Source organism: Vitis riparia, chromosome 4 (genome assembly GCF_004353265.1).
Source record: "Vitis riparia cultivar Riparia Gloire de Montpellier isolate 1030 chromosome 4, EGFV_Vit.rip_1.0, whole genome shotgun sequence".
Lineage (NCBI taxonomy): Eukaryota > Viridiplantae > Streptophyta > Magnoliopsida > Vitales > Vitaceae > Vitis > Vitis riparia.
This window is the reverse complement of record NC_048434.1, coordinates 14,664,666-14,683,649: the sequence shown is the minus strand read 5'-3', so window position 1 is coordinate 14,683,649 and position 18,984 is coordinate 14,664,666.

Genomic DNA, 18,984 nt, shown 5'->3' with positions numbered 1-18,984 from the left:
TATCAATCTTCTCTAGACGATGTCGAATCTCTGACCCTCTGACAAAGTAGTCGGCCAAACTTATCCTATAGGGTCAAAAAGGATAATCAAATGGTGTGTGGGATAAACGGGCCCTCACCATCTCCTTGCACAGCCGCGCCATGTAAAGGTAATCGACCCTAGTAGGAATGAACCCAAGTCCAAATGTCGTATCATGGTCAATGGCAACTATAAACTCGTTGGGTCCCTGCTAATGTCGTTATAACCCCATGTCAGGTAGAAAAGTCATACCCCTCATTATATCAAGAACCACTGTACTGCTATGCTGATCAAAAGACATAACTACAAAATCTCTACAAAAATCCTTAATCTCAAGAGTCTGTATCTCATCAAAAGTAAACCCAGTCAAAAATAGGTCATCCTCATTGTGACTGATCTGAAGTACTGGCTTAGAAGAGGCAAACATATCTCTGGTAGACCATACTGTGATGACCTGCCCATCATGAATGAACTTCACTTTCTGATGAAAGGAATAAGGAATAACTCAAGCTCTATGAATCCATGGTCGGCCTAGTAGCAGGTTAAAGGATATAGGAACCCTCAAAACCTGGAACAAAGTAGAGAATGTGGTTGGACCAATTTGTAAATCAATCACCAAGGTACCCATAACCTCTTTCTTGGTGCTATCATATGCTCTGGTTGTCTGAGTATTGGATGATGCTAATAAACTCCAAATGGAAATACGAGCCTGAGTGCTTTGTAGCTGTCTCAAAACCTCATCATCCTCTCTCCTAACCTCCTCATGAGAGGCTGCACCCTCAAATGGTCTGACTGCTAGTGGTGGTGGCTGAGCTATCCTCCCACTACGAGTCACAATCTGTATCTCTCTCCCCTCCGAATCATCATTCTCTGGCCATAAGGTGAATGGGACAAAAGTATATTCACATCCGATAACCAATGGTGTAGAATGAGTCAGCTGGAAGAATGCCTTGTCTAGGATCAAACTGAATGGTGTAGGAGCTTGAGGACCCAATGAAACCCCATCAATCTCATAACTGTCATGCAAAACAATCGGCTCGGGTAATCCATCATCCCAACTCAACATATGTATACTGTCATCCTCTATAAGGTCCATGTGATGAATATCTCCTGGACGTGAAGGCGCTACGTGTGTAGAATGGGCAGGAAGAGGGTTAGTGGTTACACTTGGCTGTCCCAAGTTAACCAAACCCTGGTCTATCAAATCCTGAATATCATGTCTCAAAGTGTTGCAGTGATCCGTGTCATGTCCTGGTTCTTGATGATAAGAACAGTATATGTCTAATCTGAAGCAAGGTGGTACTGGCTGAGGTACCGGCTTGGGTGCCAATGGAGTCAATAATCCACCCTCTATGAGCTTCTGAAAAGCTCGACTTAAAGGCATACCCAACTGAGCAAACTGACGTGGTGGTCTCTGCACATAAGTAGTGGTTTGCGGAGCTCAAGGACGGGTGTATAGGGCAGGAGGTCTCTCTATGACATGTGCAGCAAAAATGGGTTGTGAGACTAGATGTAGATAAGTAGGAGTCATGGGTCTGAAGGGAGAAGGTGGCCTATACTGCACATAGGGTGATGGTGGATAGTAGAATCTAGAAGTCTGCCCAACTGTCTGATAGTGTCTAGGAGGTCTCATCCCTGCTGAACTGATAACACCAACATCTCCTGATCTCTATCCTCCTGAAGGCTTCTTCCCCTTAGAATTAGTAGGGGAAGACTCAGGCCACAATCCTCTAGCAATGCCCTCCTCTATACCATACAAAGCCTATACCAAAGATTCAAAATTCGTATGGGGAAATCCCATCAAATGTCTAGCAAATCTAGGCTGCAAGTTCCTCAAAATCATGCTAATTTGATCATTCTCTCAAGGACGATCAATAATCTGTGAAATCTTCTCCTTCCAACGGGAGATGAGTGAAGTGACTAACTCATCTGGCCTCTGTCTTAAAGCCTCTAACTCTCTCCTCGAAACACCAATGATAGTGTTAAATGCAAACTGTCTCAAAAACTCCTGGGCTATATCATCCCAAGTCCTACGGCGTGATACATCCAATGAAGTGAACCAACGCTGTGCCGCACCACTCAGGGACATAGGGAAAAGCATAACCATATGGGCCTCATCCAGTCCGTGGGCCCTCATAACTGTACTATAGAGGTTCAAATGGATGCGAGGACAGCCTATACCCGTGTATCTCTCAATCTCAGGCATCCTGAACTTGGCCGGTAAATTGGCCATTGGTGCTCCATCAAAATCCTCCTAAGTAATAACTCCGTCTGAAGCCCTCATTTGTCTCAATCTTTGGTCGAGTCTATCCATACGTGTATGTGGTTCCTCTGAGGTTGGGATAAGCAATGTGACAGGAGGCGGAGCAACCTCGGTTTGACTATGCAGAGTAAAAGGTATAGCCTGTGGTGCTAACTGACTAGGTGGAGGTGGTGGTGGTACTGTAGTATCAAACTGGGTATCCTCCTGAACTGGGACCTGTTGGGCCTGCTACCTATCTATCCTCTGGCCAAGGCTAGCTAAAGCTTCCTGGATCGAAGCCATAGCTGTAGCAAACTAGTCTACGATAACTATCTATGAATCCATATCCCCCTGATCTGATCTCTGGTTTGACTGGTCTGATATTCTAGTCAATCTACCTCCAACTCTAATCCACAAAGGCGAACCTAGGCTGGTCACAGTAAACCTTCCTACAAATATGGAAACACTGGATAAGGTGCAGTACGAATGTGACTCTGTAGGAATCAAGTGCGTAGGAAAATAGCCCAAATGTACTCAATCTGATACCCATCTTTGATCACACCAAAAGGAGACTAGGAGTAACTGAACCCAATCATGACCAAGGCAACTCTGAAGGTCCAAAGAGGCACCCACGTGTAGGAATGAAATCTTAATAGGATTTGGGCTAGCCTACAAGGTTGAAGTGGCTCTATAAGATAGAATGGGTGGGCTAAAGGATCCCTAGCAGAAGCAATCGTACCCTCCGACGGTACGCAACCCTCCACATGCCTCCAAGGAGACGGGGTGCTTCCGTGCAAGGTGGTCATCACCTCTACACATGCACTTCCTCGCTTTCCTAGGGGGTTTCTTAATGGTGAAGGCTCTCTCATATCTCAACACTCAGGGATAATCTAAAGTGCACAGTGAAGGATGTGGGTGCATCCGAAAAACCTAAGATCTAATGTGAGCTAGTGAACAAAGACGAGCAATCATACAAACATGCAAGAAAAAGGGTTGTCATGCAACAAGCAGTCATGCGAAGTAGATAAGTATCATACAAACAAAGTCCTATCTAGCATATGTGAGAGTGAATCATGCTAAAGTGAGCAAGCAATCAAGTGATCATTCAAGACAATCAAACATGTTAGGACAACAAACCAAACAAGCAAGCAAATCGAATCACCTTGCCTAGAAAAAAAAGGGTACCCTCTAATCTATCAATTAAACGCCGCATTTTCCTTAACTAGTGTTCAAGCTTGATCTACAAAATCCCCAATGGAGTCGCCAATTTGTGGACCCGCATTTTTCACGTGCGCCCCCATTAGATCGACGAGACTCGCTTTTTATTTGTGAAAAATTAACTTTTGGAAAAGTCGAAGTCGCCACTTATTTTATTTTTATTTTAAAGGAAAAATAAAACAAGAAATAAAACCCTAAAAAATGACTCCATAATTTTTGGAAAAACGTGTCTTTGAAAAACCCGAGTCTAGGTTCGGGGATCAGGTTACTTATTGGGAAGGTACCTCTAAGAGGTAACATCCCTCTAAGCCCTAAAGAGGTCTCTACTGACTAAATTGGGGGAAATGTGGCAATTAATTGATTAATTGAGGATACCTAGATAGACTAAGGTGATTTCAAAGAATAACATGCCAAATAGGATCAAATTACAATAAAGGAGAGTTTTGGTGCATACCTGGACTGCTTCTTAAGCACCATCAAAAGACATCAATGATTAGTTTGGAAATATGACACATAACATGCATTTTTATCAAAGATGATCAAACAAGCATCAAGGCAATCAAGTATGGCATCAAACATGGCTCATGATAACATACACATTCATAGAATTTTAGAGTTGGAGGGTAGAAAGAGTGTACCTGATTAGCGAGCATCCACACCTCTATAGGAAACAAGGGTAGCTCAACAATAAATATAAAACAAATTCATGTATTCACGAAGAGAAAATGCAATCAATAAAATATCAAACAAACAATATCGAAGATAATATCATAAATGTCGGGCCCCCTCCAAAGCCCTAATTAATTTTGCAAGAGTTGATTTTATGAATTCCATTGTTTGGAATCATGAATTTTGTTCATGCTTGTTGAAGGAAACAAGAAAAACCGTGAAAATTAGTTGAAATGATGAAAAGGCATGCTGAAAGGGAAATGACAGCAAAGAGTTTATTAAAAATCTACATTTTAATCTATGAACTCCTATTTTCTAATAGAAACAAAAATCAAACTTCCAGAATTTCTCCCATTTTTCCAAGGTCGATGGTGTGTGATGGATCCAAATTTCAATGATGCGTGTTCCAGATTTCTACAGTTCATTGGAAGAACCTTGGAATCAACTATCCAATATTTGAGTGAGATTGTTACACACTTCATCTCTCATGTTAACACTTTCGTCATTCCTCAATATACGCCCAAATGCAATGACAAAGATTCGGACAGCATGTAGGAAAAGGAATAGAGAAGAAATAAAATGAAATAAAAACGAAGTAAAACTTGGAGAAGGAAAGAGCAGAAGATGTTGATCAGTAAACATAAATAACCCCCACTTCAAGTATCAATCCATGGGATAAGAACAGAACAGAGGGAACAATGTAAAATAGGATTCAAATGAAAAAACAGAGTATAATCACATTCAGGCATGGAGTTATATATTTCTGAAGGCATCCATGACACATAAAATAATCAGAATCAAAATAGGGTAAAGAAGCAAATGACAAATCTCAGCAGAACAACTTGTGGCCCTTAACGTCCACATCAACCAACAGTATGTTAAATATTCGGAAACAAACACATGGAGAAATAGAACATGAGAAAGAATTCCAAGAATAACCAGGAACGCACCTGGAAGAACCTTGGCTGCAATCACTCATTTCCCACGTCTTTGTGCTTTTCCTTAAGACAATCCCCTAAAAAATCCCCCTCCTTGAAGCATCCTTTCTTATGTATATATATCAGCCCCAAAATAAAAAACCCAAATCTGTTCCAAAAAAAGAAGGAAAATCCCATTTTCTTTTTTTTTTTCTTTTTGCAATTTTTTTTTTTTTTTTTAATGTATTTGTGTCGGCCTCCCAAAACTCAATCCGCTGAAGGAAATCTACTTTCCTTTATTTTATTTCCCTTCCTTTCCAAAAATCAGAATGTTTCTCTCTTTCTATGTAGGGTATCCTCTTTCCGTATGTATGCAGCCACATTAACCCTCTTTTCCCTCCAAAAATATTTTTCTTACCTTCTTCGAGTGCACGTGCCTTAGTGAGAGTTGAACAACAGCCCCCCATTCTCTTGTCAAACAATAAAAACGAAAATAGAAAGAATAAAACCAAAGAATAGTTAGCAATGTTGCAACATATAAAAGAATAAAGTAAAATAAAATAAATAAATAAAGTAAAACAAAATAATAAAATAAAATAAAATAAAATGGTTAATCATATGCGGGCCATGCAAGTCATGCGACTATGTGAGTCATGCAAGAAACGTTAAAAAAAGGTCTCATAGTCCAAGTGTGCCTAAGAGGGCCTAAGTGAACTTAGACGGGCCTAAGGTGAGACTAGGTGGGGCTAACTAAGTCTAACCTAAAGTGCACTTAAGTGAAACCTAACCTAAACTTGAAGGGCAACCAAGGTCATAATGTGGAGCTGGATAAACCCCTCAACCAAAGTCTCCAAATTAGCTTAGAGAAGGTAAGCTACATGACTAGTAATGGGCCGTCAAAGAATCATTGTGGAATATGGAAAGTGAACTTAAAGACATGTGTTAAAGGGACAAAATGGAGGGTCTACATTCGATGCCTTGGATACTTTCATTGAATTTAAGGCAGGATCATATGATCTATTCGGTATATATACCAAGTCACTTTGGTTAGATCAAGGTGATATGTCTAGTAAGTTTGATTCATTCCATTGGAGCACTAGATTATTTCCTAGTCATGTGCACTAGGGTTTCCATTGCAAAATGGAGAGGTGGAAAGAAGACTATGTAATGCCTTTTCCTTTTCCTAGACTATTTTGTGCATATGTCTTATAAACTATGTAATGCCTCTTTTTCTTAAGAGTTATATCAATTTATAGGATATCTAAGAGGATTTTTGGGTTATTACCTTTATAGTCAATATCATCAGAAGATATTTGTTGATATAAATGTAAGATTTTTTTATGAAAACTATATGATAAGGAATAAGGCAAAGAGTGATACAGATTGGAGGATATATTAGAAGATAGTCCCTCATTGCATAGAATACTATGGGTCTAGAAGGTTAAAGACATACCATTCCTATGATTTCTAGTACACTAGTGCCTCATCTAGTGGGAAGTTCATATCTCACAGATTATGATAAAGTGGTGAGCAATGTTTATGCTCACTTAAGGCAAGGAGTTATGAAAAGGTAGTTAGAATCTTTGTATTCTAACATAGTTTGGGTTCTTATAAAAGCACCTAAAGGGATAAAAACCCATAGGTGTAAGTTGGTCTACAAGAAGAACATAGGAGTAAATGGAAAGCTTGAGTTTTATTTAGCTATGACTATAGCTAAAAATTATAGTTTGAAACTTTGTTTCAACTATGGAAAACCTTTTCAATAGTGGTCATACTCAAATCCATCATATTACTCCTATCTATTGCAGTGTGTCTCATTTATGAGATATAACAACCAAATATATTCATAACAAAGGGCCTTGTATGTATAAGAAGGCGCAACAGAAGCGTGGTGATGCTATAAGATTTTGCAGGTAGATGATAATCTAGTCATTGGAGATGATGTAGGAATATTGTCATTAATCAAGATCTGGTAGTCTACTTAGTTCTAGGTAAAAATCTAGAGAAATGTGCAATATATTATTAGGGTTAAGGTCCTTTAGGATTGTAAGAACAAGAAAATTGTGTCATGTCACCTACATTTTGGTCAAGTACATGATTCAAAACTCTAAGAAGAGTTTGTTGCTCTTTAGATTTGGAGTTGTTTTTCTTAAGATTAATGTCCTTGGATATTTGTGGAGAAAGATTTCATTAAGGCGATATCCAAGGCCTCTACTATGGATGGCCTTAAGTATGCGATGCTATGTGCTAGACCAAATATTTGCTTTGTAATAAGAATAATGAGTGGATATTAGTCAATTTCCCAATTAGAGCTTTGGGCAAATGGAAAACATATACTCTAGTATCTTTGGAGAATGAAGGATTATATGTTTATTAGTCTTTGCAATGAGTTAGTATTTCTTTTTGTATCGAGAAATTGGATTTTTAGTCTAATGAGGACTCTCGCAAGTCTACCTCTAAGTATGTGTACACTGTAAGTGGTTTTTGTTGCTTTTGTAACAACAAAGGAAGCCTTTTAGCTTATGGGTAGTTCCCTTGGCTATATTGTTTAAGATATTGTTATGTGATAACAGTGGGATAGTGACATAGCATAAAGAACTGAAGTACCATTGGAAGAGGAAATGCATAAAGAGGAAGTGTTACCTTATTGTGAGATAGTACAGAGAGGTGATATGACTGTGGAGTAGAATCTTTCTACAACACCTAGTTTGCTTTTAGGGCTAGTGGGAGTTTTTTAGGATTAAGCCCCAAAAAGCAAGAAATGATGTAACATAGTTAGACTTAACTATCCTCTTATTATTCCCTTGGTATATTGACATTGATTTGAGTATTCAACCCATGTGTTTTAAATTGTACATAACTTAGGTGCATTAGGAGTTGCACAAAAGTATAAGTCATAGATTCCCTATAAGTAGATAAGTTATCCATAGTTGGTTCATGGATTTAAGTAATTTAGTTGAGACTGTAGTACACCACCTCTTAATTGAAGAGATAACTTGTCTTGGCCGTCAGGATGAGTTTCCTATGGTGAGAGTACTAGTGTATGTGATGCACACTTGATAGGACCTACGGTGAATCATGATGCAAGGCTATCAATTGTCATAATTCACCAAGCTACTATTCTGTATGGACTCTCAACCTTAAAAGGATATTGAGCCTGTGCCAAAATCAACAAAAGGCTTTGATCTATGGGTGAGACCCTAAAGTGGTTATATATCCCTATGGATTGGGTCACTGTTGATGGAGGCTGGTGGCAACAAGTATTCTTAATAAAGGCACCATGATATCTCATGGGATTGAGACAGTGTGTCCTCTTGGGTGATCCAAGGACATGTGATCATGAAATCTATGGGTATAGTAATTCCTTTAGTGGAATTTGACATATGCTCCTTAGAGTTTGAGTATGTCAATTGATCACATAATAAGTGGGATCTGTAACTCAAGGATTTGAGAGGTAATCTTGATAGGTGATAGTACTACCTTATTAGATTACAAAAACCAGTTCATAAGGAATCTACATGCAGTGGATAGTAGGTCACGAACCTAAGCACTTAGTGTCTCATTGTAATTTACATAGGGTACTGGAGTGCAATTAACTCTTTGTAGTAGGATGTTGAATCAATTTCAAAATTTGATTATGAGGGAGCCAGTACTCCTATGGGTCCCAATGATTCCCGCTCTAAGCTCATATTCCTTGATGACACAGTTTATAAGGGTTAGATTAGTTTTTAGCTCACTTTTATGTTTAAGGGTGTTTTGGTAATTGCACAAGGTTGCATAGGGATAAGTGAGTGACATCTTTGGACTAGTTTAATCGATTAATTAGGGTCTTGTATGGTTAATTAATCAATTAACAACCTTTTTAGGCTAAATTAAGTGACCTAAACCCATGGTGGGCTTAAGTCACTTAAACCCAATAGGAAACATATAAATACCCTTTTAGAGGTTAAGGTTTCAATGTCTTGCCATTCTCCTTTTCAGTCTAGAGAGATAACCCTAGCCTCCACCCTTGAGATCTCCACCATCTCAGTACTTAGACATAAGGAAAAGTCATCGGGTGAAAGATCATGGCGTTTACGAGATCTACTACGACTTTGGGGTTATCTACATCGATTGCAATCGATCTGGGAACATTCAGATCAAAGGTATGTGACTTTATTCTCTAAATCTATGTTTTATATGGTATTCTTATTATTTTTTAATACTTGTTTATCCACTGCGATAGATTTAAAGAGCCTAGGTTAGATTTTCATGCACCCTACACAATCCTGGGCATGGGAACAGAGTAATCCAGGGTTCCTAACATAACCAAGTGAAATGTAATTCAAGACAATTTCCACATATTCCACAAAGGTCAACACAACAAAGGATTGAAACTTTACCCCGAAAGTCATGGCAACAAAATCCTAATAAGAAGTGGCATATTGAACTAAAAGAGGATACAAAGACAAGGAGTTTAATCCCATCACGGATGAAACGTCATTCAACTTGGGAAACTGTACTAGTGGTTTATTAAAAGTAAAACAATATACCACCGTAATCACCAGGCGCTTAATCAAGGGATGCCTTAAGGATCTTGAAGAAAGTTCGACAAACACTAGCTATCATGTTAGAGTAGAGGTTGACTCTAATTCAGTAGCTTAAGAAGATGAACCAAGGGAAGCTCCTCAAGCATTTGAGGACGAAGGGCAAGCCACTGTAAATGAGTTAAAAAAGCTCAACTTAGATACAAATGAGAACCCAATTCCAATCTATGTTAGTATGCTTTTAATTCATTCTAAAGAGAAAAATTATTTTGAGTTGTTACTTGAATATAAAGATGTCTTTGCATGGACATACAAAGAAATGTCAAATCTTGATCTAAAAATTGCAGTGCATCAACTCATGATGAAGTATGATGTTCAACCAATTAAGTAAGCCCAAAGACTATTTTGACCAAAACTTGTTTCACAGATAGAAATAGGAATCGACAAACTAATTGAAGTTAGTTTCATTAGGGAGGTAAAACACCTAACTTGGATTGTAAACATTGTTCTAGTTAAGAAAAAGAATGGGTAACTCTATTAATATGTGGATTTTAGAGATTTAAACAATGCTTGCCCAAAAGATTACTTTCCTTTACAAATCATTGAGCTCATCGTCAATGCAACTACTAGTCATGAAGCTTTATCTTTCATGGATGGATCATCGAGGTACAATCAAATATGGATCACGCCAAGGGTATTCACTTTTACAAAGTGATGTCTTTTAAACTAAAGAATGCAGGTGCAACATATCAATGTGCCATACAAAGAATCTTCAATGACATTTCCATAAGAATGTTGAGTGCTATATTGATGATTTGGTAGTAAAGTCTAGGAAAAAAAGAAGACCACTTACAAAATCTCCACAATGTGTTTGACAGATTAAGAAGGTATCAACTTAAGATGAACCCTCTCAAATGTGCTTTTAGTCTTACTTCCAATAAGTTTCTAGGGTATATTGTTTGATACCACGACATTGAGGTGGATCGATCTAAAATTGCAGCCATATGCCAGAGCCAAGGAATCTTCAAGAGCTCAAAAGCCTTCAAGGATGTCTTGCTTTTATTCGACGGTCTATATAAACCTTGTAAGACGATGTCAAACCATCAACCGACTTACGAATAAAGATGCCCCATTTGTTTGCGACAAAGCTTGTCTTAATGCCTTTGAAAACATCAAGAAGTATTTGGCTAATCCACCAATTTTAGGTGCTCCTATGATAAGGAAGTTATTGATACTTTACATCGTCACATAAGAACACTCTCTTGGAGCATTACTTGCATAAGAAAATAAAGAAAACAAAGAAATGGCCTTATATTACTTAAGTTGAACTCTAATGGGACTAGAATTAAATTACTTCCCAATATAGAAGACTTGTTTTGATTTAATCTTCTTGGCAAAAAAGTTAAGACATTACATGCAAGCATACATGGTACACTTAATGGCACGTGTTGATCCTATTAAGTATGTGCTATCAAAGCCAGTTCTTTCAAGATGATTGGAAAGAAGAGGATTTCTACTCACTGAGTATGAAATAATCTACATCCCTAAAAAGGCAATCAAAATACAAGCACCCTATACTTCTTGGCAGATCATCTTATCCTTACAACATAGGAAATATCAGACGACCTTATTGATAAAGAGATTTTTTACGTTAACATTTTTTATTCATGGATGATGTTCTTTGATGGGCCAACATGCTATAATGGAACAGGTGCAAGTGTTCTATTTATCTCACCATAAAGACAAATACTACCATATTTGTTCTTAGTGAGCGATGTTTTAACAACATCGTTGAATACCAAGCCCTAATTATTGGCTACAAATGGCAATCAAAATGAAAATCACAAACTTGGAGATATGTGGGGATTCTAAGTTGGTAATCAATCAACTTCTAACTTTGTATGAGGTTAAAATTGATAACTTGATTACTCACTTCCAATATGCTACCCAACTAATTGAAAAGTTTGAGCAAACCTATTTAGTTCATATTCCATGAAAAGAGAATTAAATGGCAAATGCTCTAGCTAATTTAGCTACAAGTTTTATGCTACTTAAGGATGAAATTGTACATGTCCATGTTTACCATAGGTGGATACTGCCACTATTACCAATATTGCAACAAGAAGAGGTGAACGCTACATTGATGCTCACTATTAACACCGAAGATTGGCAACAACCAATAATTAACTACTATGAGCAAGGAAAGTTAATTGATGAACTTTGCGTCGAACAAAAATATGATGTTAAGCTCCATGTTTCATTTACTACAATGAAACACTCTATTGTCGCCCATTCAATGGAGTACTTCAATTTCTAAGAGAAGAAAAGTTGAATCAAGTGATTGAAGAAGCTCATTCTGGGATTTTTTTTAGGCTCACCAATCAAGCCTAAAGCTTCATTTTTGAATAAAAAGTATGGATTATTATTGGCAGACTATAGTTAAGAATTGTATGGAATATGCTAAGAAGTGTCAATCATGTCAATTTGATTCAAACTTTATACACCAACCCCTTGAGCCACTCCATTTTATAGTTGCGTTATGGCCATTTAATGCATGGGGACTTGATATGGTTGGACCCATTACTTCTAAATCCTTTGCCGAACATGCTTACATATTAACAACAATAGATTGTTTTTCTAAATGGGTGGAAACTATGCCACTCAAAGAAGTGAAGAAAGAAACTATGGTGAACTTCATTCGCAGTAACATCATTTATTAGTACGAGGTACCACGGTACACAATCACTAACAATGGGAAACCTTTTTACAACAAATTGATGAATAGTCTTTATGAGAGGTTTGGTTTCAAGGAACACAATTCATCAATGTACAAAGTACCAACCAACGGTCTTGTAGAAGCATTTAACAAGACCTTTTGCAATTTATTAAGGAAAATTGATGATAAGTCAAAAAGGGATTGGCATAAACGAGTAGGAGAAACACTCTAAGCATTCCAAACACCCACACAAGCAACCCCTTACTCTCTTGTTTATGGTGTAGAAGTTGTACTACCCCTTGAGTGTCAAATACCATCATTAAGGATCGTTATACATGAAGGTCTAATTGATGAAGATAATGTCAAGTTATATCTTCAAGAGTTAGAAGCATTAGATGAGAAACAACTCGAAGCCCAACAACACTTAGAGTATTATCAAGCACGTCTTTCAAGTGTTTTCAACAAAAGGGTTCGCCTTTGATTCTTTCAAGTTGGTGATCTAATTCTTGCTCTTCGTAGACCCATAATCACCACACATAAGATTGGAAGAAAATTTACATCAAAATAGGATGGACCTTATGTAGTGCAAAAGGTTTACACCAACGGTACATTGTCACTAAAGATGGATTAAGAATTGGCCCCATCAATGACAAATTCTTAAAGCGTTACTACACTTGAGTCACACTATGCTCCTAGTCTACATGATCTTAAATTGTATACGATACAAAAATAAAAAATAAATAAATAAATAAATAAACACTAAGTTGAAACTTGAAAAGGCAACTTAGGCAAAAATTATGACATAATCTCGTAAGATTAATTTTTAGTTTTAGTAAAAGTTAGAGCACAAAAATATAAAAAATAAAAATCAACTATGTTTGACTTGATCATCCCTCTTTGAAGGGTATGTAGGCAACTTAAGGAAACTACTCGACTTCAGTCATAACCACAAAAATAAATAAATAAATAATCATTTTTATTAATAAGTTTGGCTAACAAATGCTAAACTTATAATATCTCAATAAAAAAATGAAAGAAAAAAATAAAAAGTAAAACAAAGTAAGAAGGCATAATGGTTACATCTACACCAAGTGTGTAAGCTCATCACGTTGAGTCCCTAAGGCTTCTTGAAGTGTCTCCAAGGTCTTAACATTGACATTAGTAAGCACAAGGGTCTGGGTGATGGTGATTCGTTCTTTCCTCAAACGAGAAAGGCCATTTTGCTTTTTAGTTAAATTCTCATCAATCTCCAAAAGTGAGTTATGAAGTCACTCATTTTGTATATTTAATTGTTCCAACTCTCTCTTAAGTGTGTCCTGCTTAGCGTCAAGAATAATTAACTTAACTTTTAATGATTAGGGATGGTTCACTCCTACGCTCTCAGAGTTTAAAGTATCAGCAATCTGAGATGCAAAAATAGTTAAACATTCACTTTATTCTTCCAGAGGTGTCTCCATAGAGTGAGCACGTTGTGTTATATCGAGGCAATCTACACCTGCCATGTACTTCTCAATCTGAGACTTTAGTGGTGAAGGGTTTACTCCAATCTTCATAATAACATTAAAAAACTCATTCATTTTTCCTTTTAGTAATGGAAGACACTCATTGGAAGTTTTGAAAATCATTTCTTTAATGCATTCTCCTATCATACTTGTCGTTTGATGTTGTGCTATAAGTGATGCTTGGTTTTGGGCATTAAGGATGATTTGTTCCATGCCAAATGTGTGAGTAGGATTAGGAGGAGTCAAAGGAAGGGTAGTAAGGTATGAAGATTGTTGTTCAACAATTAAACCTACAATGGTTAAAAGTCTCAATTCATTATATGTTGTATTTCCAATTGTGGTATTTCAACCTCGAGATTTGATTAGAACATCACTTGAGATGTTAGTAATACCTTCATCACCCAAATGGGAATGAAGTAAAGGTAATGGGATGACAAAGGGATTCTTTTGTCACATAGTCGAGTTAAAGGACGTCGACTCCCTAGTAGCAGCAAGATTTTCAAACCGATCCTTAGGATAGGTGTCACACCCTAAAACCCACTCCAAGGGCATGAAGATCATTTCACACCTTAAACCCAAAGGTTCAAAGTGGAAATGACATAAACATTCGTATTGTAACTAGAAATTGTAAAATCTCCAAGTATCAAATTGTAAAATTCCTATTCAGAGTAGTATGACAAAATTGTAAAATCTCCAAGTATCAACTTTAAAAAAAAAAAAAACTAATACATCAACCAAAGTGTTATTGTCCAAATAACTCCAAACTCAAAATAATTCAAACAAGAATTAAGTTTTAACATCTAAACAATGTCCAAAATAAAGAGAATTTAAACAAATGTCATAATAAAGCCAAATTTCCCTCCTAACGGTCACTCCTTGCCCAAACTGAGGTTACCTAAAAGATTATCAACAAAAGGGGATGAGCTCAAAGCCCAATAAGGAACATTAATACAGTTTCATGAATCAAACATTTTCAATCATGCTTGCAAATAAGAGATATAACATATACTTATTTTCATAAAAACTTTTGAGTTCAAAATACTAATACATTCATACTTTTCAACAAAACTTTCTCATATCCATTTCAAAACAATTTCTCATCAAAACCAAATCGAATACATTCAAAATATCTTTATTCGGGTTATTGTATGACAAATGGTGCCCAATTAGGTAGGACTTCACAATTGAGTAACTAGTTTCAAATTTGTTCCATTTATGATGAACAAAACTAAATGTCAACAATTATAACCCGTTGACTAGGGCCATAGAAATGTCAACAATTATATCCCCTTGACTAAGGCCATAGGAACCAGAATCAAACACTTTATTTCATTAATTCAAACTTGCAAAATAAAATATCATATCTCCAAAATTTTTCATTTTTAATAAACAAAGAAAATTCTCAAATATACTTTCCATACAAAACACATATTTGATCCATGAGTAAAGATAAAAATAATATTTTTACACATTTCAAAATACAATATAAAAAGAAAATTATTTTCTTTTATAAAAATCTGCATTAATTTCCCTTACCTTGAAGAAGCGCTTAAAAACTTGAAGTATTTAGTTTGACAAATTTACTCTTCACCTAACATAATATCATACACAATTATCTAAAGGTAAAAATTTGACAATCCTAAAAATATTTTATTTAGTATTAGGGATCCTAATTAATTTCTCATGCTAATATTATTACTACCCAATATTGTTTTCAACTTACTAAAAAATAATAAATTAATTTACTGAGTTTCCAAATTATTGTAAAATTCATTTTCTTTTCTAATCTTACCCTTCCTATTTATTTCTTTATATACTTAAATTAAATTAAAACTTATACATGAAACTATTATTATTATTATTATTATTATTATTGTTCCCATAATCCAACTGTCACTTAACCACAATTCCACCCCCACTCCCCATTATATATATATTATTACTTTCAAAGACCCAACAACAGCATTACTCCAAGCCACCAACTACACCCATTATTATTATTATAATAATAACACTTTTTTTTTTCTTCTGTTTCTTCCTTCTTGGATGTCTACATGCATCCTTGGATTTTTTTTTAAAACCTTCTACTATGACATATCTACATTATTATTATTTTCTCTTCACCATTCAAGAAAATCATGCTACTCTTATTTTATTTATTTATTTATTATTTTTTTTTTCAACATGCCAAATCCTTCCTACACATCTTTCATCATTTTTTTTCCTCTCTAAATTCAAAACTTTTAACCTCCATACTTGCAAATTTTATGTAATTTTCACATTCGAAACTATATAATTTTTTTATTATCTAGATCTATTCATTTGAGTAATCAAAATTTATCAATCTCCATTAATAAATCAAACTATGTTAATAAATTTTTAATCTTTTTGACCTAGAAATTAATTAAACAAACTCTAGTCAAAATTGAGATATTCCAAAGAAAATCTAAAGTGTTCAAAACTAATTAACGAATATAAAATATTAATTTAAGGTTTAAAAATCTTACCTGAAAAATTGATCTTCAAACCCTAAACCTCCAAATCTTCAACGCTATGCTCTCTAATCTTTTTGATATCTATGTAAATGGGGTTTCTGAATAGAGAAAATAAGAAAAATCTAATTTATATCTAGGGTTTTAAATATGAAAATACTTTCTTTTTTACCCTTATTAAATTACTTTAATTAATTAATAATTTCTAAATTATGATTTTACACCTAAATTGGGTTTGGGGCATTACATCAGGTCTCATCATCTTCATCAACAAGTTGGTTGTCACCATCCATTTAAGGTAAAATATTTATTTTTGTTAGTATCAATACAAAAAAAAAAAAAAAAATCCTCTCCACCAACAAGTTCCATTAGTTGAGTAGAGATTGGAATGTCAACAAAGAAGACACCTACATCAAGAGGATGAGAGTTAGCCTCATCATAGTACACATGGTTAGGTTTAGTCTTTCAACATTTGAAATGGCATTCACTTGTATCTTCAGGATTGTCATATGATACATCGAGAGCCTTTGCATTGTCAACTTGCTTAGCTGGGTGAATCATGATAACTAATAGCCTTACGTCATGATTTACCATAGGTCCTGTCCAGTGTGCATTACATATACAGTCTAAATCCATGAACCGACTGTGAATGACTTATCACTTTGCAAGGAATTCATGACTTGGATCTCCTATGCAACTCATAATGCATCCAAGTCATGTACAATGCAAGTGATGTGGGAGTGTATGTTCAAATAACCAATTAATGCATTGAAATAATAAATGGGAAACTAAGAAACATAGATAAATTTAAAAATGAATCTCAATCTATTACATCATGTTATGTTTTCTAAGGTTCAATCCCAACAACTTAAGTATATGCTTTATGGTTGTCCAATTTTCTGGGCCTAGATTTGACCGATATCTACTCTCTATACCTACTATAAAACAAATATCTAACCTAGTGCATAGCATTGTATAGATAAGACTACCCATTGTAGAGGCATAAGGTACTACTTGCATGTGCTCTTTTTCTTTAGTTGTCTCAGGACACTAATCCTAGGAAAGAGGAATTCCATGCATGAAGGGTAACAAACCCTTCTTGAAATCCTACATCACATACTTAACCAAGAGCTTGTCAATATAGGTAGCTTGAGATAGCACCAATTTCCTAGAAATCTTTAAGGACTTTAATCCTAAGAATATGGTGTGCTTCACCCAGATCCTTCATTTGAAACTGAGTAGACAACCAGATCTTGACTGATGACAATAGCCCTACATCATTACCAATGAGTAGAATGTCATCAATGTACAAAACCATAAAAACCACTATGCTTCCCTACACATTGTACACACAAGGTTCATCCTCATTTTGATAAAAGTCAAATGTTTTAACCACTTGATCAAAATGTTTATTCCCTAAGTGGGATACTTGCTTTAATTCATAATGGATTTATGCAACTTGCATATATACCATATGTTTTTAGCTCTTTGCTATGAAACCATTTGGTTGCATCATATAGGTGCACTCGTCAAGATTCTTATTCAAGAATGTAGTCTTGACATCCATTTGTCATATTTCATAACCGAGATGTATTGCAATGGATAGGAGTATTATGATGGACTTGAGCATGGGTATCGGACAGAAGGTTTCCTTATAGTCGAAACTAGGTTTTTGATTATAACCCTTCTCTATAAGCTTAACATTATATGTCTTAACCTTTTCATCTACTCCTCTCTTCCTCTTGTAAACCCACTTGCACTCTATGGGTTTTATCCTTTCAAGCGCTTCTACAAGTTCCCAAACTTGGTTAAAATGCATGGATAGGAGTAATTTGTTGATATTAGACTTTTTTCTTTTTCTTTTCTTTTCTATATTTCATGGTAGTAAATATAAGGTGATTTTAAAAGTCCAGGTAAACTTTGTTTTAGATTGATTGGATATGCTGATTTTGGGTTATAGTTTAAATATCTTGATTTTGGGCTAAATACAGTTTGAACAAATTATAAGTTAATTTTTTGTGTCTATATGTTGATTTGAACATATAATAGGTTGAATTTTGATTATTTCTATATATAGGTTGCTTATAATTGTTAGCATATTGTTTGATACATGGGTTGAATTTTGATTATTTATGTATGCATAGAAATTAGTCTTGTAAAATAGGTAACAGATGGTCAATACATAGGAAATTGCTTCATTGGTCTAACATTAATAAAAAGACTTGATTGATGTTTAGGATATATTTAATACTGTTTGGTACTTAGGAGAGAAGATCAAAGAAAACGTCTTCAAGAAAACCCTCACGCTGTCATGAAATTTCTTTCTTCTTTGGTCTTAACTTTAAAGTAATGCAATGAAGGTGTATAACTAGGCTATCTAAAGAATTTGTTTTTGACAAATAGCAATAATCTACATTCAATGAAAATTGAAGGTTTGTCATTTGCATTTTTTTATGACGTAGTCTTAGATTTCAAACATTGATATTAACTTATAATTAACCTGTAGTTGGTTCTCATTAAGAAATTTCAGTTATATTAAACCTAAGAAATTATATTATATTTAAGAAATTACAGTTGGTTGTTCTAATTTTACTCTAAACTTTTTTGTTCAAAAGATGAGTTTTGATTTTACATTGAAATTGTCTGTTGAAAAGATGTGTTCTAATTTTATATTAAACTCATTT